This window comes from Pinus tabuliformis, chromosome 4_2 (genome assembly GCF_031772625.1).
Source record: "Pinus tabuliformis cultivar Carrire ecotype Pingquan chromosome 4_2, CPIR1, whole genome shotgun sequence".
NCBI classification, from domain to species: Eukaryota; Viridiplantae; Streptophyta; class Pinopsida; order Pinales; family Pinaceae; genus Pinus; species Pinus tabuliformis.
In genome coordinates, this window is record NC_142304.1 from 125002230 (window position 1) to 125026023 (window position 23794).

At 33.5% G+C, this 23794-nt stretch overlaps 1 pseudogene; it reads right to left on the reverse strand.

The window, feature by feature from the left end:
* Positions 1-2357: 2357 nt before the first annotated feature.
* Positions 2358-2894, reverse strand: LOC149168558 (GPI mannosyltransferase 1 pseudogene; annotated as a pseudogene).
* Between the last annotated feature and the right edge of the window lie 20900 nt (positions 2895-23794).

Here is a 23794-nt window from a genome sequence, read left to right on the forward strand (position 1 = left end):
AGTACTAAGTAGCATTTTGATCATATACAAGTGTCGATTTGTTCCTCCTTGTGACACATCAGAACTGTGTGGTCTTTAGACACATAACCTCTACCAATAGTATTTCCAATAATGCCTACAAATCCCTTTCGGTATTCCAAGCCGAGAAGCTCAAAAATGGAAATATCTGCCAAAGCTTCTAGTGCAATAGATTGCACTCGGTAATGAAGAATGAGAGTCAGGACATTCACAACAAAATTATTATAGCTTTGAAACCTTCCAATAGATTGACGTAATTGAATCTCTCCGACATATTAGAATGAAACCAAACCAAGCCAAAAATCAACAACGAAGAACAACCAGAACTAATACAAACCATATCCTAATGACTTTGAATCAAGTCATTCATATCATGTTGTTTTCGAACCAAACCATCTAATCATTATATTGAACCTTCAAAAGTCATTATATATATCACAGAAATCTTATTTATCTTGAATTAATTCATCTGAGTTATGGACATATGGTATATATATACACAATGGTGGTGCCATGGAATGAAAGATGACAATATCACCAATGATCTAAATATGGAGCCAACATATCTAGGATCAATGTGACCGTGCATATGAATGGGAGTGAAATCCAAGAACCCATTTTTTCATGCGACCATGACCATATGCCCTGGATCCAAGGGTCATTGGTCACTATTTTCATGATATCACGATTCACACGACAACACATGAGGGGTGTTACGTGTCAATTGTTTTTGGGATTTTCACTAATCCCAATGTGTCATTTTTCATTGCCACATGGCACCTCCTAGTGGTACCATGTCATCATGTTGATGTTAGCATGGTGACATGTCCTATTTGCTGCATCATACCAAGTACCCTTCTATCATGTGTTGAAGTTGCTCTATCATTGGTGAGTGGGCAGACGGTTGTGTGTCATCCATGTCATATAATTAAATTGTTCTAGATGTTGATGCCTATTTGAACCATTTTTCCTCCAATGTGTGTTGTTCATGTGTCTTATTTCCATTGGCTCTCATGTGTGTGTTAACCATTGTGTAACTTTTGATCCCTTCACCGTTGACTAGTTTGGAGGCATTGTTGATCACCTCAGAAATTTTATGACTTTAAAAAATTATAAATAGTGCACATCTTTGTGCATTCATCGTTGGTATTATCTTTCTGTGGTGGATCTTCCAGAACTTGCCCACTATTTAACCCTTTAATAGTTTGAGTTTCGACCTATAGTTTCTCCTTGTAAATTAGCCCACTCTAACGTTGATCTTCAACTAGCCATAACTTCTCATCAAGGAAGAGTTTTTTCTAAGGAAAATATACTATTGGAAAGGTATCAATGAGATAAACACAACCATGTTATTTGTAGGATCTTTTTAGAATTACAACTTCATAAAAAACTTGAATAACTTCAAGCACCCATATCTGCATGTAATGAGACCTTGAGAAAGATCAAGTTATCATATTATTCCATTAAGAGTCTTACTACTTCTTTGATCATTGAGGATGGTCTTTTTTTATTGTCCCATACATCCCATTTTACATCAATGACATATTGTTTTCATTAATGACAACACTATGTGCAACAGATATACCAACCTTGGAGGTTATTTATAGGAACTAAGCTAAATAATTCGTCATAGAAAAATTGACTTAAAACTCATTTAATTCATTATAGACTTAGGAGTTAATAAAAATGAGGAATGATTACCTTTATATATGTGCAAAAATGGTTTTGGATTCAAAGGGGTAGAAATGCATAAAAGATGGGTGATATGCAGTTACAAGTGTAAGATATGAGGGGTAAAGGTCAAACAAGGCGTTGAAAAAGATAACAAAATGGGAGCCTTACATCTCCACCAAATCAAAGTATGTGTGTGTCCCCATGAAAAATAAATCCATCCTTATAATTCTTGCAAAGGATACTAGACTAATATCAATTTGACAAAGGATTATATAGCCGACAAGGAAACAATACCCTGGATTATAACAACGATCATAACATACAACAAGCTTTAATAACATTTTGATCACTTTCTGGAATAAATTGGCTAGTTTTCTCAATCGCTCTTATTTCTACTTCCATCAAGAGTAACTGCCACTTTTTATTGAAAAGAGGGAAATACTTATGATTCACCAAGATCATTGTGAGGACACAAGTGTCTACCACCATAAGGACAATTCTTGCTAACCACAGTTGTACAAAACAATTTATGCCTTTAAAATCTAGTAGATAATCCCAATTCAACCATTTCTTCCAAGTAATAATTCATAACCCAATACATAACAAGACTTTCCATTGCAAGTGGACCTTCTTCCAAAGTAAAATGAGTGGAAAAAGAAAAAAAACTAAACAAAATATTTTGCTATGATAATGTTCCAATTACTAAGACGACTTCTCTAATTTGAGGTAAAATATTGTTCATCAAGAACAATAAGAATGGGGAAAATACATAATAGGGTAGATTCTAAAATAAACAACTAGTTCATACCACATTGCTACCTTTGCAACATGACCTTTCATTAGACATATCAAAATCCACAAAATTGTGGTACACATAAGAGGTTCACAATTTCCCCATGCAACAATAGTGAATGTGAATGGATTGAAAAACCATGTTTCCACACAAAATGTACATTGTTTCTCTAGAAAACCACAAAGCTTGTAGTAGATAATAGGAGTTTGCCCCAATAGTGATGTAAATAGAAATAGGAATTGTGTATCAACATCAGAGTTAAGAGTGAAAATTATCTATATATAGATTTATCATATGGAGGCCTATTAGAAACCATTAGAGATACCATATCAGAGGAGACAAAGTAATAAACATCAGCATAATGAACCTCAATATGGGTGTCTTTCCAATATCCACGAACTATGATCATCAAACATAAAATAGTAGAAACATGAATCCCCTAATTAATATGTCCATTAGCATGCTCAATCCATAGTTTCCCTCCAATGTTTCTTGCTCATGAAATTCATACAATGATGAAAAAATATCAAACCTGATTCCTGAGAAGAGTATAATATACAATGATGTGAGGTACAACTCATATGAGAATCAACCAAGTCCTTTCATGCCACCTTGAGTATTTGCCCTTTGCTTTTAACCCCTATTAACACATGATTTGGTTTTAGCTATTGACTTTTGATGCAAAGAACCCTGTGCATCTATAGATGGAGAATTAACACCAAGATGTCAATTTGTTCTAGCCTTTAACTTCTTCTCATTATCCCTTCTTACTTGAAATCATAACGAGTATTTATGACTAGATGTGTTTCAAAATTATATGTTTGGGATGCAAGGTAGATAAATGCAGTCACTATATCAGCAATTAGGGAATGCATTGCGGCTTGTTCTTGGACATGCATTGCTTCCACAACAATAGCTTGATATAAAATCCTCATAGAATAGTGAGATTAAAGAAATGTTTCAGCCATTTGTTCAAACTTCCTTCAATCATTAAACGATGGACGTGCCCAAGAAATAATAGGATGATCCCCTGCCAACTTGGTATTGTCAATATTTTTCCTACTTGTAATTAATTCTAATAAAAAACCCAAAAGTCAAATACATTTGATTTCATTGTCAACTAACCAGTCATAACATCCTTTGGTTCACAAAATCACATACTCTAATCCAACTAGGCCAAGTTTGGCTAAAACCAATCGTGATAAAATTCCAGGATACAAAAAAACAAACTAATTAAAGCCTATACTTGTAATTTGTGGGAAGATATTTATAAATCCACCTTAAAATAAAAAATACAGGAGATTTTTCTTCTCTCTCGATGAAAGTATATTTGTATGTGATGCAAGAAGGGTCTTCTTCACGATGGTAAATATTTTCTGGAAGGTATATCTTTTTTTGTTCTCCACCAATAATATGAGGTGGAAATATGTGCCCACAACTATGGACCCTAAAATATATTTCCAAATGGAGAGGATGCAGTCCAAGATATGATTTCTTCCTATACACCTAATTTTAATGCTTCATTAGAAGAATCAAGTTCTAATTCCATTTTATTTAAAAGGAAATTGCAGCATCATATTTTCCAAATCAAACACATGTTTCCCAAATCCTGTTGTGATCTAGCTTAATTTCCACTATCCTAAAGAGATTCATAATAACATACATTGGTAACTAGTAGGAGACAAAGCTATAGCTTCAAATAAATGTTTCATAGATTCCTTATATATTTATTAGGAAAATTCAATATTTATCTTTGCATTATGAATGTGCATGAAAAAATAACCAACCATGAATACAAGTCAAAAGTTGTCCTCAAAACCTAAGGAGATTCATAATAACATACATTGGTAACTAGTAGGAGACAAAGCTATAGCTTCAAATAAATGTTTCATAGATTCCTTATATATTTATTAGGAAAATTCAATATTTATCTTTGCATTATGAATGTGCATGAAAAAATAACCAACCATGAATACAAGTCAAAAGTTGTCCTCAAAACCTAAGGAAATGGACAGACAATATGGAATTTTTGTAGGGTAGTTATATAAATGGTTAAAATGATAGGCATCATATAGCAATGGTGAATGAAATTATGCAGGGAGAAGAATAAAATGGCATCATATGATAAATTGCATATATATTTCCTTTATCGCTAATAAATTAAAAAACTAAAAGAAATTTTACCTCAAAATTTGTTTAATACTCATTGATAAGACTATTGTATTTGAGCATATTGAGGTTGTAGATATCAAACTTGGATTGTACAAAGGAAGAGATATTTGGAACCAATGTTGTGATTGAATAAATGTTGGTTTGATGGAGTGAATGTTGATGCTGACATATATTTATTGTTGTTTTCCTAAATTGAAGCAAGTGAAGCTTGAACTATATACATGATTATAAATTCTAGAAATGTTGAAACAAAAATGAAACTAAAGGACTATAAGCTAATGATAGAGATTGTATGCCCTCTTATTCTTGGCTTACTATTGAAAATTTATGTCAGAATTACAAACAAAAGAGTCTTCAACATGAAAAAACATTTTAGTACAATTTTATCTATGTGAATAAATTTTGTTAAAGTCGAACATAGAAATAATTGTATTACTAACCATTGATGGATGTCATTAACAAATGCGAGACAACTCATCATTGATGTTAATGAGTGTCAAGGTGCAAGAGTGCATTCTAACAGGCATGAGTGAATGTTTTGAAGTTGATTAACTTGCATGATTTTACGATCAAGAGGCATTTAGGTATTTCCTTGTCATAAACAAGGAGGTCTACCATTGGTGCATGCAAACTCCAAGGAACTCAAAACAATCTTTGATCTTGGTCCCATATAAGGTGTTGGAGTCTATGGGACAAGATCTATTGGAATTTGTTCCTTAAGGAATCCCACATTAACCAACACGAGCATAAAACCAAGAAGATTTTGAAGAAACAATGGAACCAACATAAACTTATAGAGTTTATTGTGAATCTTACCTACTAGGAGTCCTAGCTTTCAATAAATACTCACACATAGTTGCACTAATTACTTGGTTTTCACAAATAAACTTAATTTTAATTTGTGCTATTTTACTTATTTATTTATCATACTATCCTATCTTACTTGAAAAAAAAAAAATTCCACTTCAAGTGTAGGACTATTTCCAAGGAAGCCATGTGTGTAACAAAATCAAGAATATGCTCATCCTCAAGCTTGAGAAATATGCTTCAATGTATACTAATGAGAGACTATTTATTTCGAATGATATGATGAGATGAGTTGTTGAAGAAGAGATTGGTGCTTTTATATAGTTACGATATTCCTATCTCTCTTTCTCCTTTGGTCCACTTCGTGTTTCCTCCTCTAGTATGCCATGCAAATCTTCTACTTTTGAATGGTTAGTCTCTTGAGTGCATGATGGTTTTGATGATATGAATATTAGGGACACCTCAATCTCAAGTTCTAATGGTGACTCTGGATTGAATTTAGTCCATGCTTCTTTTCTCTCCTCGATATATTAGCAAGGATGATCGAAGAGGGCTTCTATTCTTCTTGTGGAGGTTATTCATGGGTATTTTTCCCTTATATTTATTTTTTGAGTGCAGGTATGAATACTACTAATATTTTCTCTACTTCAGATACCAACAATTTCCTAGCTATTGCTAGAATTTGCAAGATTCCGTGGAGGATCATTCTTCAAAATCATGATAAATCTTGATTTCTTATTTTTTATTATTGATTCCTATCTAGCACATGGATTATTACGTAGGGGAGGGTCTTACAACACCCCAAAAATGTAATATTCCTTAAAGAAATAAATAAAATATGATAAAAGAAAACAATTTCAAAGAAGAATTTATCATTTACTTGGATGCCATCATGCTACTAAGACCCTATTGTCACCAAGTTGTCTATTGACATGAGTTAGATTCTTCCTTTCCATGAATCAAACTAAAATAAAACACATTATCATAAAAGAAACGCATTGTACCAACAAAACAAAGGCTCATAGAGACTCAATAAAGTGGTTGCTTAGGTTCTTACCTCTCATCTTACCTTATCACTCCTCCAATTATTAAATGTTGGGGAAATTAAGTGAAAAAAAGTAATTAAACTACCAATGCTCTAATCCCTTTTTAGCACCCCCCAACAAAAATATCAAATTGTTGGTCAAACTAATTGCTTAATAATTCCAACATTAATTATCGACCAGGATGTTCATAAACTTCAAGATGTTACACTAAATGTGTAGAGTTCAAAGCATCAATAGGATTTCTAACCTATGCTACAAGATGGAAATAGAAAGGAATTCATGCAAGAATTAAACCAAGGAGATGCCTACTATCTAGAGAAATAACACAATTCCTTCTCACTTGGGCTACACTCTTTTACTTTGACTAGGTAGGGAATTCATGTGAATAAGGAGAAGTTGTAGTGTGTATTTAAACCCTTTCGTAAGCTATCCCTCTTCACCAAGTCAACAATCATTAATACAAGAAAATAAAGGGAATATTAAAGAGATAATGGTAATTTGGGTGTCAATAGGAAGCCCCTTCTCTATAGGTTACGATCTTTCATAATTATTTAATAAGGTGTGCATGCAACAAGAAAAGTTACAACATGTAACATTGCCATTTAATGGTTAATGTTTCTTCTAGAAAGAACACAACTTTGAGAAAAAAAAAATTCAATAAAAAAAAAATGGTATATTCAACAAAGCTATAACCTATATATAAAAATAAAATAAAAGCAACAAAGTTATACCACATTACAACAAAGAAAGAAACAGGGCAGCGTGGGCCAGGTTGGTGAGCCCTCCCAACTAGTGCACACTGCCTATGAAACTACAAAATCAAATTCAATTCACACCATCGATGATATCAAACACCAAAAATAAACATTTGCATTAATCCAACAATAATTTCAATGTTAGATAATTGTCATCAACATTCTCCCAAATGGACAGACTTTGAAACACAAAGATTTGGTAACCTCCTCTCTACAATCTAATCTAGTATATATCTACAGTTATCTTTACAACATAAACCATACTGAAGAACCCATATAACTCCCCCAACCTACTCTCTTCCCATATATTTATACAAAAGAGAGAAATGGGTGAATTGGAAATAATTCCCCCAAGTTTGGACTATTAGGCATAAACAGATTTACAAAATATTGTCTTTTGTGCATTCTTAGTGGATCTTGGTTGAAGAAAAACAAAATCTATGATTTCATATGATTCATTTAACATAAAATCTTCTAGGAATAGGTTGGAATTAGTTCCCTTGTTGGTTGTTTTCTTTCATTAGAACACAACTTGACAATGGTCACACCAAAAAATATGCCCTTGAAAGAACCATGTGTATCTCCAAATCCATGCAAGTTTTTGTGAACCACTCTATTATCACCCAATTGGGGATGTTATGATCAAAATCGATGTCGCAGATTTTCCATATTCATCTTCATTTCCTCCTGAATCACAACTAAATATATTCATTTGATTCTTCCTAGCACTCTTTGACTGAGAAATTGATCATCAACTACATGCATGTGCAATAGACTTGGGTACAATCTAGATAACATGAAACCATTTCATCAACTCTAGAAACAAACCCCATGACCCAAAATTCCACCTAGATCTGCATAGATATGCCAATATTAGAGATCAATTATAGGAATTTCTTGGGAGCTACAAGAACTAGGCTAAACAATTTGTCATTAGTAAAATTAACTTAAAACTCATTTAATTCATTACAAACTTAGGAATGAATAAAAATGAGAAAATTTTGCCTCTATATGCATGTCAAAATGGTTTTGGCTTCAAAGGGGTAGAAATGCATAAAAACAAGGGCAATATGTAGTTATGAGTGTAAGATATTAGAGGTACAAGGTCAAACTAGGTGTTGAAAAAGGTAACAGAATGGGAGCCAAACATTGTTTCCTTTGTCATATCAGAAGCCAGGTTTATTGAATGATATATTTTCCCATTTTTGAACAAACATATTAGAAATCTCTTGATTTTATTATTTTGCTTCACATTTTCTTTTGTTACTATTTTTTACCTTATTCAAAGTTTTTGACTCATCTTCATTCATTGTTTCCTTCATTAATTCATTATATGATTTCACCATGTATTCTCTATCAAAGTGAGCATTAACCATTTGTAAGATTTCATCTGTTTCACATGCCATATAAAACTTTTTGATAAGATATTATGTATCATATGTTGCATCAATGTTCTCCAGTAGCTCCTCTATGTTTGCATCAACATTCTAGATGAGTTGATATGTATCACAAATTGGATTAGTTTTTTGTATGAGGTCCACTGTGTCACAAGTCACATCAATATTAGTTGTAGATGCTATATCATAAAGTTGACCTTTATTTTTACTCCTAATTTTATCTTAAGTGCATCAATCAATTGATATTTCATATCTAAATGACTTTGAATATTGTTTATTGATTATAGTGTATCAACCATGTGATTAATAATGTTTTATTTCTATTGTAAGTCCCGCTCAAGTACTTTATTTATGTTTGTATTTTATGGTCATACTCTTGCAAATCCTTTATTTCTTGAGATGCATTTTGTAAATTCTTTCCTCATTTACTTATTTTTCTCACTCTCACTTGTTATGCTCACTTGTAATTTATTGATTATGTGTTGATTTGTCATGCCCACTCTCTTTCATGCTTATATGCTTATGTATCACAGTCACTTTTACTTTCTTCTATTATATCAAGCTCAATTGATTTTATGTCACTTTAAGGTGTCGGTTAATACTAATATTGCACCCTAAAGTGAATTTTACAATGCTTTAATGATGAAAATGATTTCCCTTTCTACCTCCTTATTCAATTTCAGGAAAGTCAATGGATTTTGGACTTGAAAAGCACTTTGTTGTTCTGAAAAGATCCACAACTTTACTCTTTTAAGGCTTCAAATTTCAATATTTATCCTTCAATGTTTACAAAGTATTGAGGAATTTATTGCTTTGAAATTTGCTCTTTTATAGTTTTCTAACGCTCCAAACATTTTTTTCTTCTTCTTACATCTACATAACCAATTTGATTTTAAGACCTTATTATTCCATGTGCATTATGACAATTTACAATTAAGTTCCAAATGTACACATCCAAGAAATAATATGGAACCACAAATGTATTTAGACCCACTTATTCCATTTCATAGTGATATAGGAAAAGAACCAAAACAAATATAATTTTACCATGAGCTCCTTCATACTATCACAATGGTGTGCCCAAATACAATCTCAAATATTCAATATTCTTCTTTTTTTTCTCCTTTTTTTTCATTTTTTATAATATTTTAAAATCTATGTTGAAAATATTTGAAAAGTACTATTAAATGAAATAAAATAAAAATCTAATTCACCCCAAAAGTATTTTTAACTAGACTCACTCTACTTTATTAATGGGAATATTCATGAAATCATTTACAAATGGAAGCATAGTCAAAGGAAAATTTTCAAAGGCATATCTTTAATCAACCACAAGCATTATATATATCTTCACCCTCACCCCACCCATAATTGTATTCCTTGTATGGTGGCAATAACCACACCACACCATGGAAACTTTGCTAGAATCCTCTGATACTACATATTTCTAGTGAACTTCCAATTTATTTTAAAATGGACCATTTAAATGCCTGTGTAGTTTCCTCCTGCACACATCTGGATCCAAAAAAATTCAACAAAGAAGACTAGCATCCTAAATATTCAACCGACCTAGAAAAACTAATAAAATTTTGTTGAATAAGCAACGAAATGGTAACTCTACTAGCTTTCATTTGGTAGACATAGATCAAACAATTGGAAATTAACTCATATCTCAAGGATATGCGAGCCAACTATGTCAACAATGGACACATTAATGATAAATTTATGCATTGTATGAGGATAATGATTTGTTTCTATTACAAAGGTTAGGTTATGGACTTAAATAGTGATATCATGAAGTAGGAACTCAACTAGAAATTTAGATTATAAGAGTGAAAGGAATAATGAATAGTTAGCTCCTCAAAATATATTATAGAAAAGAATATTTAATGTGCAAGATGTGATTACCAACTTAATTATAGATTTTACAAACTTGAAGAGAATATCCAATTGGAGGATGAAAACCAACTAATTTTTGAACATTTGGATAGATTGTTGTGTTTTGGAGGTAGATATGAGTGTTGACATTATCGTGTGAAATCATATTTCAATTTACAACATATTTGCAACTAATTATGTAGTTAGATTTAACACCAACAATTCTATAGTAGATCTAAACTAATAAATCTACAATACATATACAAATATGACATGTGAAGATATGATCCAAACAAGCAAGACATTGACCATTCTCATGGAGTAGATCACTTCACCAACAACATCACGTGTTGGAAAAATAAATTAGATTTCTTGATTCAAATTACTTGATTTAGACATATTTAAAGAGAAAAGGCAAAAATATTTTAATTGAATTTTTTATGGATCACTACCACAGTCGTAACATCTATCACAACTCTTTGATAATTTTTATCCAAACTAGATCTATAATATTTATAAACCAAATATGTGTTTATAAATCAAACAAACCTCTATGATACCTAGTATATTTCTTGCTATGGGATCAACTAGTATCTCATGAAATGCATATTGTTGATTTAAATTCACTTTCTCCTTGCTTGGAATATATCTTCTCTTTACATTACATCTCTAGGAATAATTTTTTTTGTTATCACTTCATAACCTTACTTTTCTTTATCATGGATTTGATACAATGTTAATAGTTAAGAAATAAAGACAAGACAAACAATGTGACAAAACATTCCTTAATCCATTCTTCAACTCAATATATTTTGGAGGAAATAGAAAAGGAGCCAAGGAAAGAACCCACAATATATCAACCAAGTTTGAGTGTCATGAAACATTCATAGTCCCTATTCAAAATGGAAGAGAAGGTTGACATCAAGCCATACCAAGGTGATATTGATGCTCTAAAGCTAAATCATTGGTTATATAAATTAGAAATATATTTTAGTGTCCATCATATAGAGGAAGAATAGAATATTTCATTTGTTTAAATGAAAATAGAGGGTTATGCCTTCCCCTAGTGAGAAATATACACATAAACCTTGATGTTGGAGGGAGATCCTCTAGTGACTAAGTGGGAGGATTTCAAAGCCCTCATAAAGTCACAACTTCACCCTATCGGGTATGTAGATGACCAGTGGATCCCGTGATACCACTTTAAGAAAAAGTGGGGGTGGAGTGTATAGGAGTACACCATCAAATTCAGAAAGAGGCCATAATGATGAATATATCCCCAAAGAACTGGGATGTACTCCTAAAGCATCTAATGGGTCTAAAAGTCCATATGTAGAAGAAAGTGATGTTATTAAGCCTACATTAGTGGACAAGGGTTTTTTATAAGCACAAGTACCTAGAAAACATAGGTCAAAAGATGGGGAAATCAAGTGGGTCAAATAAGAAGGGTCACTAGGATGATTCTAAGGAGGGGAAGAAGAAGGGGAAGGGGGGGAACGATAGAAATATGAAAAAAACAACACATCAATATTTGTAGGCCCAGAGTAAGATACAACAAACCAGAAATTACAATTGGATGGTGTTTTTACAATAATTTCATTTAGTGATCAAATAAAAGAAGGGAAACAAAAACACATTAGATGACATGCTTTCAAGGCCACCCACATCAAATATCACAGCTTTGGGAACTCTTATGCACTTGGAGTCATTCGCCATGATGCATACATAAAGGCGTATTCAAAGGATGAGGACTACAAGGAGGTGTTTCAGCAATTGCAGAACCAAAATCATGTGCATGATGGTGAGAACATAGTTGTGTAGCATCTATAGGATGGGTTACTCCAAAAGTTGAATAAGTTATGTTTTTCTAAAGGTGGGAAATTGTAGCTGATTAGAGAGGCTCACACTTCCAAGGTTGTAGGGTACTTTAGTGTAGGGAATATAATGGCCAAGTTATAGAGGTATGTGTATTGGCCTAAGATGCAAGAATAAGTAGCTAGGTTCGTAAGAGGATGCATGCGTTTTTACATTGACAAGCCTAGTAACTAAAAATAGGGTTTATATCATCCCTTAGTTGTACCCACTTATTCTTGGGAAATCATTTTCATGGAATTTTTTGGATTTACCAACAACCAAGAAGGGGTTTGACTACATGTTTATGTTATTTGATAGGTTCCGTAAGATGTGTGTTCTAATTACCTATAAAAATGTCGTCAATGGGTAAGAAGTAGTGAAATTCTTATTTGGAAAAATCTAGGCGCACTTTAGGATATCAAGAAGCATCTGATTTAGATAGGTACACAAGTTTTCTCAATGCATTTTGGACTACATTGTGGGAGAAGATGGACATAAATTTAAATAGGTCTACAACATTCCATCCACAGATAGATGGGAAGACAAAAGTACTCAATAGGAGGTTGGTGTAGCTTTTTAGGGGTTACAATTAGAATAATTTAAAGAAATGGGATGAAAATTTTGTTCCTATACAACACTTTTATAATAGAACAATTCTCACTTCTATTGGTAAGTCCCTATTTGAAACTTGTTTTGGATATTTTCCACCTTCACCACTAGGTATTGCATATGGATAGCAAGAAGGAGTGAGGGATAACCTTATAGGGGATTACTTAAGGGTATAATTTTTTTTGAGAAGATTACACAAACCCATCTACAGTTACAGGAGACATATAGAATTCATATGAAATATATAAGGCTAGACATGATAAACATATGACAGAGAAGTCCTTGAAGGCGAGAGACAAAGTATGGGTACAATTGAACAAGTAATGGCTACAACATCTTGCTAAGAAAATCAAGGCTCTACAATATGGTCCCTTTTAGGTATTATAAAATATAGGATATAACACTTATAGACTCAATATACCACCATATATGCACATTTTCTCAGTGGTGAATGTAGTGAATTTGAAACTCTTTGAGTCTTTCATGTTAGATCAGGGAGAGAAATATGCCCTACCATATGTAGATGAATTGGTAGCATATGCCCATGTAGATTTAACAAAGGATATAGTTTTGTAGAAGAGACCCATAGCTACAAGATAGGGGTATCATGACCTTTGGTATATTAGGTTGAAAGGAAAGCTCCTAAGAAAAGTTAAATTGTACACCCAAGAGAAGGTGGAGGAAATGTTTTCTCACCACATTAAGTAGAATATTTTTGAGATCAAAAGCCTCCCAAAATGAGGAGGTGTGATATGGATTTTATAATTATATTTTTTGCATACATCTCAATGTTTATAGAGTGGAAAGAGTTAAGGAATCAACTCACAGAGCTAGTTTTACCAATGGGACCTAGTTTGGAAAACTGGGGTTTGAAACCTTCTAGTAGAATTTTGAGGTATCAAAGAATGTTTTTTGGGGATAAAATTTGTCACTTAAGTGCCACACATTTTTATTCTATTCTACACACATATACCTCTCTAATGACACAATAATTTCCTCAATCAGATTTTATATGCAAAATTTATTCCACTTGGAAGTTAACCTTCCTATTTTGACCACCATAGTTCAAAACAATACCTTGTTAGCCCCCATTATTCATAGAAAATGGAATATCCATGTGACCATGATGAATAATACTCTATAGGAGTTAATATTTTAACTTTAGTAAAGAGTTGGAGTCAAACCTAACCACTACTAGGTTATCAAGTTGTGTTATAACCAAGCCACTAAGAGGAAAAGGGGTTCCATGTTGTTTGAGTGCATTTTTGTTCCATATATGAACGAATTAGGTGAGAAGTATAGTGGGAGAGAAAACAAAGAGGAATTGTGTACATTAGAATCCCACATGCCACATGACTCACTTCTTTGTACTCACATCCATTTTTCATTAAGAGAAAGAGTACAAAGCAACCTCACCTTCCAACTAGGTTTTCTCCCTAAACCGTTTCCCAAGATATATCTTGTGAAAATTTTGTTTTGTGAGTTAATATTTCACTATTCTCTATTTTTTGCATAATTATAGTTTTCATTCATATGTAATAAAAAAAAAATTAACATATCCATAAATCTAAGTAAACCCTTGTATTGTAGATTTTGAATTTTATAATATATATTAGTAGATTTGTTGTGACGAATTGTCCAGTGGAATATCCATGATAGTTTATGGATCACATTGAATTCCAAAATAGAAGAGGAGGTATACGTAGATCAACCACTAGGATTTGAAGTAAAATTCAAAGAGTAAAAAGTGTACAAATTGAAGAAATCCTTGTATGGCTTGAACCAAGCTCCAAGATCTTGGTATAGTTGGATTGACTCATATTTATTCAACAACAGGTTTAATAAGAGTATTAATGATCCTACTCTCTATACCAAATCAAATAAATGTAAAATAATCATAGTTTGTATTTATGTCGATGATGTGATACATATTATAGATGTGATTCTAGATGATTTCAAATTTTCTAAGAAAAGAAAATTTGAGATGACAGACCTTGGTAACATGAAGCACACTTTGGGAATTGAAGCTAAGAAATCTGCTAAAGAGATTTTCATATGTCAAAAAAATTATATAATATATATCTTAAAGAGATTATATATGGACAAATGAAAACCAACTAACATGCCTATTGCAATAAAAACAAAATTGAGCTAGCAAGATGATAGACCAATAATTGGTTCAACATTGGATAAGTGGCTTGTAGGTAGCCTCATTCATATTATTAAAACTAAACCCAACGTTATGTATATAGTTAGTTTAATTCCATATTCAATGGAGTCTCCCAAGGAATCTCACTAGAAAGTTGGAAAAAATGGTGTATATTGCAATTTCAACTAATTGTGAATGGTGGAACAAAATTTCTAAAGACAACACACTTATAGGATACACATATAGTGATTTTTCTAGTAGTATTGATGATAGGAAAAGAACATTGGGATATGATTTCCATTTTGGGACAAATTTTATCTCATGGGATTCTAATAAAAAAACCAATATTTCAATATCTTCATTATAAATAGAATTTGTAGTAATTGTTATAGCATCATGCAATGCAATATGGATAATATTCATGAAAGATTCTACAAATGTGGACGAGCCAACTTCTCTTTTTTGTGAAAACATCTTAGCAAATGAATTTTCAAAGAACCCATTACACATAACGTGGTCATTGATGATAGCAAGTGTCATTGATATTGAAGGGGATGCCTAAGGAAGCAGTAGTGTCTGAAAGAAAGCATATGATAACCAAATATCTTGCATGCCCTCATAAAGTGAATTCCAAAGTGTCTAATGTTTATTGAGTTTTTTCTAAAGTTATGATGTCCTAATGATTTTATGGATGACTTGGTTGGATATTCCTCTTTTATTCCTTTCCAATGGTATACCATACTTGAAAAATATCCTCTCGGATGAGAAGTTATGATAGTTTGAAGTTGACAGCTATAATGAGGACCAAAAACACCAAATTTATTGAAAACACCAAATTTAGTAAACAATAAACATATTCTAGTTAAATCTATGTCCTATGGTGAAGCCTATAGTAGATCACATAAACATGCACATGTTTTAACCCATTAAAGCTTGAGAATTTTCTAGGAAAATCTATGGTGATCGTGTGGTCAAATCTATAACAAATGTCACATAAACACGCACACTATTTAACCCATTAAAGCTTGAGCACCTTCTAAAGAATATGGTCATTGAAATTTGAATATATGATGGATTTCATGTAAACATACTCATATTAACAAAGTGTTCGCCCTTCCATGTTGGTTTCATCTCAACGCGACACTTGGAAAGGACTCAGTTGACCCCTATGTAAGTTTCCATGTGGACCCCTCTCTCATCAATGACATTGAAATCATTAATCATATATATAAATGCTAGTACCAACATGTAGCCTCTAGTGGTTGGCCAAGAATATGATATGAAAATACTTGTTGACATGATTGTTAAGGATGATGTGGTGCCCGATGTGAAATTTTGTCATGATGCCAAGTGGCATGCTAATTTAACTCTTTTGGTCACCTAATAAGCATGAATTTTGATGACACATGGCCCACTTGAAATGTGCCATGTGGAAGAAATGACATCATAGTGATATCGCATATGGTTGACTAATGACCCTTAGCCCCTAGGCCTTATGGCATGGTCACATGACCAAAAAAAGGAAGGGTTATGCCCTGTTGGTTTTTTGTTTCATCGAAGGTCACACGAGAGGTCATATGTCGACCCCATAGGTAAACTCACCATAGCCTTGGTATGAATATAACATTTATATATATTCGACCAAGAGATATGATCAAAAGAAAGCCTTCAAGCGATTTGTGAGACCTTCGTGGCCAAGCTAAGGTAGTGTATTTCATAAGGTAACAGGATCAAAACCCTATGAATTATGTTTAGTTCGATTATATGAGTGTATATCTATTGTAGCTCTTTGATTAGTCATGGAAACAATTTTTTAGGTCTGTACTTTGACGTGGAATCTTTGAGGCTCTCTAATTGTTTGTGTCATGGCAACATTTTGGATTTGAAGTGGAACCTCTGAAGCCCTCTAATTGGTTGTGTTGTGGCAACATTTTGGCTCTAACATTGAATATATGAAGCTCTATGATTGGTTGTGCCATGGCATCATTTTGTCTCTAACATGAAAGCTCTCAATATCTCTAATTGGTTGTGTCGTAGCATAGTTTTAGCTTTTATGTGGAAGCTTTGAAGCTCTCTGATTGGTTGTTTCATAGCAATATTTTGGCTCTGACGTGGAAGATCTAAAGCTCTTTGATTATTTGTGTCATTGCAACGTTTTGGCTCTAACGTGGAAGCTATGAAGCCCTATGATTGGTTGTGTCATGAAAATGTTTTGGCTCTGAAGTGGAAGCCATAAAGTGCTCTAAATGGCAAAGCACCTTTCACATGAATCAAGGGCATCATGGTGAGGTTTAATAGCCATTGTATTCTAAGTATAAAATGAGGAACTATGCAGCACTATTAATTGGATTATAGTGTAGCCCCTATGAGGTTGAGGTCTCAAAAATAAATGGAAGGACGATTATTTTTTATTTTTTTTATGCCAACAATATTCCAAACTATAAAGTGGGTGCCAGAAGGCGGCATCCTATCTAAACATTAAGTTTTCTAATGATTTTATGAGGCAAATTTAGTGCAAATTGATTTTTTAGAAAGGGGTTTTGGATTGATTCTTTTGCAAGTTGATAAAGGGAAGCCATCAACAATTGTTGGTCACAAGGAGGTCATGATTATTAGATATATAAGAATGTGAACATGTATTTGGCATATGAAGAGGAAGAAAATTTGATTTTGAAGGGATTTAAGCTTGTGGATCTATTTTGAGATATTGTAAAAGGTGTCCACACTGGTTGAAGGAGGCAGGTGCCTCCACCTAGGTTGTTGCCTCAATCAGGTTGTAGCCTATTGCAAGTGGGTACTTGCACATTTTTTGAGGTTGATTCCTTAATCAGGTTATAGCCTATTGCAATAGTTTCTTGCATATTTTTCGAGGTTGGTGCCTCAATCAAGTTGTAGCCTATTGCAAGAGGGTGCTTGCACATTTTTTGAGGTTAGTGCCCCAATTATGTTGTATCCTATTGCAAGTAGTTTCATGCACATATTAGGGTTGGGTGCAAATAATAGTTCAATTCTTGTAAATCTATGTAAATGAATTGAAGAGGACAAAAAAAATAATTTGTGGTTTTCTCCAAGGCTTTCCACGTAAAAAATTTTGTCCTCTTGTTATGATGTGATTATGGCTTCTTAATGAATGGTTGCATTTATTTTTATGATGAAATTTTTTTATGGTGCACTACTAAATGATTGTTTATTGATGAAATGTTTTGAAATGATAAACTATACATTACATTGATTCACCACCCCTCCCTCTCAATATGATCTTTTTTCTAACAAGTGGAATCAGTGTGAGTACATTTAAGAATAGTTAGCTACTAAAATGTTGATTTCAAGAAAGATGGCCACCATCATATCATTAGGAAAGCCTCCTTTGTTTAATGGATCCAACTATGTTTTTCCGAAGATAAGAATGGATACCTATCTCATTTTCTTGGGTGTTAATGATGCTTGGACAACTATTGTGATTGATTATAAATTTATCGATACTCCTAGAAATACAATTGGTAAGGCCCTCTATACATATAATGAAATATCTAAACATGCCATTATGAATGTTTTTTCAGATTCATAGTTTGTTAAAGTAATGTAGTGTAATCTAGCTCATGGTTGATGGAACAAGCTTAAAACGTTTTATGAAGGGGAGAAGAAGGTAAAAGAAACCAAGCTACAATCCTTTAGGGCTTAATTCAAAATTTTGAAAATGGAAGAAGATGAGGATATTGCTTCATATTTTGTTCGAATAGACAAGATTTTCAACTCTATTATAGGTCTTAGTGAAGAAATCAAGAATGATATTGTTTCTCGAAAAATATTGAGATATTTTTTGTTAAGATTCAATCCTAAAGTATCATCCCTTGAAGAACTGCCAAATGTGGATAAAATGAACATGGATTTACTTCATGAAACATGATGGGCCTCCCAAATAGGTACAATTCAAGGCTCATCTAACCATCCTTCAACGCCTTTTTACCTCTCTCTTTGGATTTAATTACATCTTTTTGAGCTATAATGTGTTCACTAGGAAGGTTAAGTAATATTTGTCATATCATGTAGCTTAATGCATTGAATGTGCAGGAAAAGTAGCATTTATTATATAGGGCCACGTTGGATACCAACAAGAGAAGGTCTAAGAGGCCTGTTCCTCGAGTTATCTTATCAACTAATTGGCTGACATGTGGGAAATTACTCCACCTCATTGATTGTGAGAATCTCAAGAAACTAGATCCACTTTTGTGGGAGTTTTGGAGGGAAGCAACCTCCCTTCAACAGGGCTTCCCCATCACTCATTTTTGTATAAATAAAGGGGCCTAGGAACTTAGTAGGATTCTAATTTTTAGATAAGTATAGTAATTGAGAGAGCAAGAGCTTTCTACTTGTTATCCCATTACCATGTTATGTATTTAAACAATTTTTGAGATTAATGAGAAGCATATTTTTTATTCCAACCTATGTTTGTTATAAGGAGCTAAGTTTCCTTAGGTTAGGGCCCAACCCAAGCACTCAAGATCTTTTTTTGTACATTTTTTTCATATGTTCCTTTGTATGCATTTGATTTAGTTGTAATTTTTCTCTGCAAGTTTGGTTGACAAGAAAAAGTATTGTTTCTGCAAGTTAGTGAGTGATATTCCTTGGGAGGCTTAGTCATAAAGTCTATGTGAAAATACACCAAACTTATTTTATTTTTATTTTATGCTATAGTTAGATTCTAGTTTAAATTCAACTCATCCTTTCAGATGCATTTTTGTTTTTCTACAATTAGTCTTTTAGCAGTCCTTTGATCATGATGTCTTTGATAGTTGAATAATCACTTTGTGTACAAGAAAAATCTATTGGTTCAGAAGGTAAAATAACATCATATTCCATAACCACCACCATCTCTTTCAACACCCTTCTTTTTATTTCCACTCATTCCTCCAAACTTTTTGTGCAAAAAAATTTACATTACAGGGCTATAAGAGACCATTAGTTTACTTTTCCCCCCTTGTGCAATATGGGATATTGAGTAGATTTAAGTTTGGAAAGGCCCCTTACACTCTTTCCCAACCTTATACCACCTCCATCTAGAATCCTTAGACCACTTTTAGATGCAATCGTGTAGCAATACATGGCATCCTACAACATCCTATAGCAATCATGTAGCACTTCCCAGAATTGATCAAAACTCAGTCAGAATTGCCTCTTAAGACTAGTTTTCTCTTTTCATCACTTAAAAACGTCCCCTAAGCCATGGAATCCAATTAGAAGATACAAGAGACACTTTTTACATCATATTTTCATTATCTTATATTTAAATATGCAATTAGGGTTTACTATTTTGATCATGAGTTAAATAGCATAGAAATACTTTGCATTGATTTCTTTTGAGCACTTGATGGTTTCTACAAATAGATTGGAGTTTACTTTGAACGTAATACTATATATTTTATTTCTTGCATTTTTTTCATGAAATTAGTTTAGGTTTACATTTCTGTCATTTAATTTCTACCAAACAAAATTAGGGTTTTCTTTTCCTTCATACAGAATCAAGTATCCTCGATATAGTAGGACAAGTAAATTTTCAATTGCTTATTTCTTGTAAAGTAAAGTTCATTAGTTACCTTCCTTGGAATTCTATAAAATTACATCTACACATTTCAGTTTAATCCATTGCTTCAGAGAATCTTAGGTAGAAAGCATTCCTTTTGTGCATATAGCACTATCACCTCTTCAGTTTGTACGAACTCTAGATTGATAAATTAAAGTTGGTAACCCTAGGAGTTACAACATCCTTGTGGTAATAGCATCGTTCTCGGGGAGGTGTCAAAGTAGGTATTTCTTTTTGCCTTAGTGTTTTTTTCTTTTCCATTCCATTTCCTGAAGAACAAAAAAAAGTTTTTTGCATTAGTATTTATGTTAATTAAAAAACCCAAATGTAACACCTTGGTTAAAAATCCATGTAAAAATATATAAGGCCACGATTGATGGGACATGTATACCAAGATAAATGGTGCGAAAAAACCTCCTAGTGGGTGTTGATTTTGGTTATTATGGCTAAAGGAAATTGGCAAAGGAAATGGAAAATGATTTAAGGAAAATGGCATTTTTGGCACATTTATTTATGAAAATAATGGAAATTAGGAGAAGAGGAAGGTGAAAGGTCATAGGTTGCATGTGAGGAGGAAAATGAAGGAAAATAATGGAAATGAAGAAAATATAGGCCTCGTTAATAAAAAGGCTTCTAAGGATCAGTTGGCAATCTTTTGCTAAAATTTTTCTCAAGTTTTGGCATTGGATCAAAAAAGGCAAAGAAGGCAAGAGGAAGCAAAGATCAATCAAGGAAAAGCAGGATCAAGAAACTATGACAGTATTCTTTTTAGGTATCGATTTTCATGTGTGTTTCCTTGCTAGATTTGGCATGCATGTTATTGCATGTGGTTCTTTTATTATTATGGTATGGGTTTTTCTAGGTGTAACAGTATTTTCAGCCTAGCCTTGCCATTTCCAAATATCCATAGTGTGATGGGATTCTCATGTTTTGGTTGAGTTGGATTGGCATATGGATTTGAAGCTGAGTGAGGTGGATATCTGAATGATATAGCACATGGCCTAGTGGTCCGTAAACTGGACTGTGGATCATGGTAAAGCCACTGGTGTAGTAACCCATGAGCCAGACTATGGGTTGCAGTAAATTCAGGATTATGTTTCCTCGGCGGGCCTAGGAATCCTTGTCGGTGAATGGTAGGATATACAGTAAATCCAAGAGGTGGTTTTCTCTTCGTTGGACCTAGCAATCCTGAGTTTGGAATATGCAATAAATCCTAGAGAGTGGGTATCGATTTAGGGCCTAATGATGAGGGTTTGGATTGTGGTAAATCTTGAGAGACTAGGAGACAGGAAAATTCCTCACGGTGTAGGTGGAGAAATTCAGTGGCATTCATGCTTATTTTGGCCTAGTGATGGGGTGGAGATAATGGTAAAGCCTAATATGGCATGTTTATTGTGTTGACCTAGTGATCCAGGATGGATTACAGTAAAACCTGGTTTTTATTGATGAGGGTGAGGTGGTTTAGCATCGAGATTCCCTGGTTGGTTATTTGGTTTGAGTTCCACAGTCATGCTTGGAATATGGGATGAGGGTGAATGGCTGAAGAGAGATTTGGCTCAACCATTCTATCGTCAGGTGGAACGTGGTAGTCCCATCCTGGTTTGGATTTTGCATCATTAATGAGAGGTTATTTATCCTTGTATTTCTAGGAGTATTATACTGATTTATATGTGGATCATATGGTTGTGACATCATTGGTATTTATGCTACTATTATGTTAGTTATATATGTGTTTTATGAAAATGGCTATGTATGGCTCTTATTATGTTTTACTTGTAAATGAATGGAAAATGTATCTATGACCTAATAGATAATAATGCAGCAAATGATATGAGAGAGCAATTTTTTTTAGCAATGCTCAGATAAGTATGAGATCCCTATGCTTAAATCTGTTATTTACACTTGTAGATTACATATTTGTGATATGTTTGATGAAATTCCTGTCATGTCTAGTAGGGGTCCAGTTAAGGGATTATTCAAGTATTTACTTTTGCATCATTGTTTCCCTGTTATCTTACAGTTTTGGAGATGTCATTCAATTCTGGGTAGTGGCCTAGGCATTGGGCCTGAAAAAGTGGCTTAAATCCTGAGGAAGATGGTATGTCTATAGCATGAAAGCATCCACAGCCTCCTGGACGTTGGCAAGCCTATAGCATGAGAGCGTCCAGAGATGAAGTGGTCAAAAACTTTGGTGGGACCCATAGGCAAGTTTCTTGAAGAGTTGGGATGGTTCTCAGGGGTCCTATATCTGATGTGGAAGGTATGCATGTTGTGTTTCCGTCGATTCCATTTCCTTAAGGTCACATAGGAGGTTGAATCTAATCATGGTAGCCTCTCATCGTGTGTTTACCCTAGTTGGACGTTTACTTGGGTAGATGTGGGAGGAGGGTTTTATAGAGTGGTATAAGAGCATGGTTCACCCCTCAGACTTGATGTGATGTGTGTGTTGGTCATGCATGCATGTCGGTTGCATGTGCCTCTTATGCTTGCACTCCATGTGCTTATTGCATTTGTGTGGTGTTGATCATGGTTGTACTAAGGTCGCCATGTAGAAGTTGATGATGTTGTCGTTGGGATGTGTTAGTCATGAATTCATGTCAGTTGTATATGCATTTGTTACGCATGTCAGTATTTATATGTTTTTATGCATGCATTGTCATGGTGAAGGTTGTTGTGCATGAGGTCATTGTATGCAATTAGGTTAGCATGATGTGTTTGGTTGAGATAGAGCAAGAGATGTAGATCATCAAAGTGAAGTTGCAGCATTGGACCTCAAGGCACGAGCATGTCGTCATATTGGTTTGTATGTTGGGCATGAATGTATGTTTGTTAATGGATTGTTATATGCATTAGGGTTATATACATTAGGTTTATGTACATGTCTATTGATGTTATGGTTACATACAAGATAGATGCTAGTTGATTAGTATAGTCATATGCACATGTGTCGGATAGTCATGAATGATAATAACATGTGGTTGTATGCATTGCTATTGTTGTTTTATGATAGTTATCTTAAAGATTAGGTTATATTTGTTGATGAGTATGTTATAGGTTAACT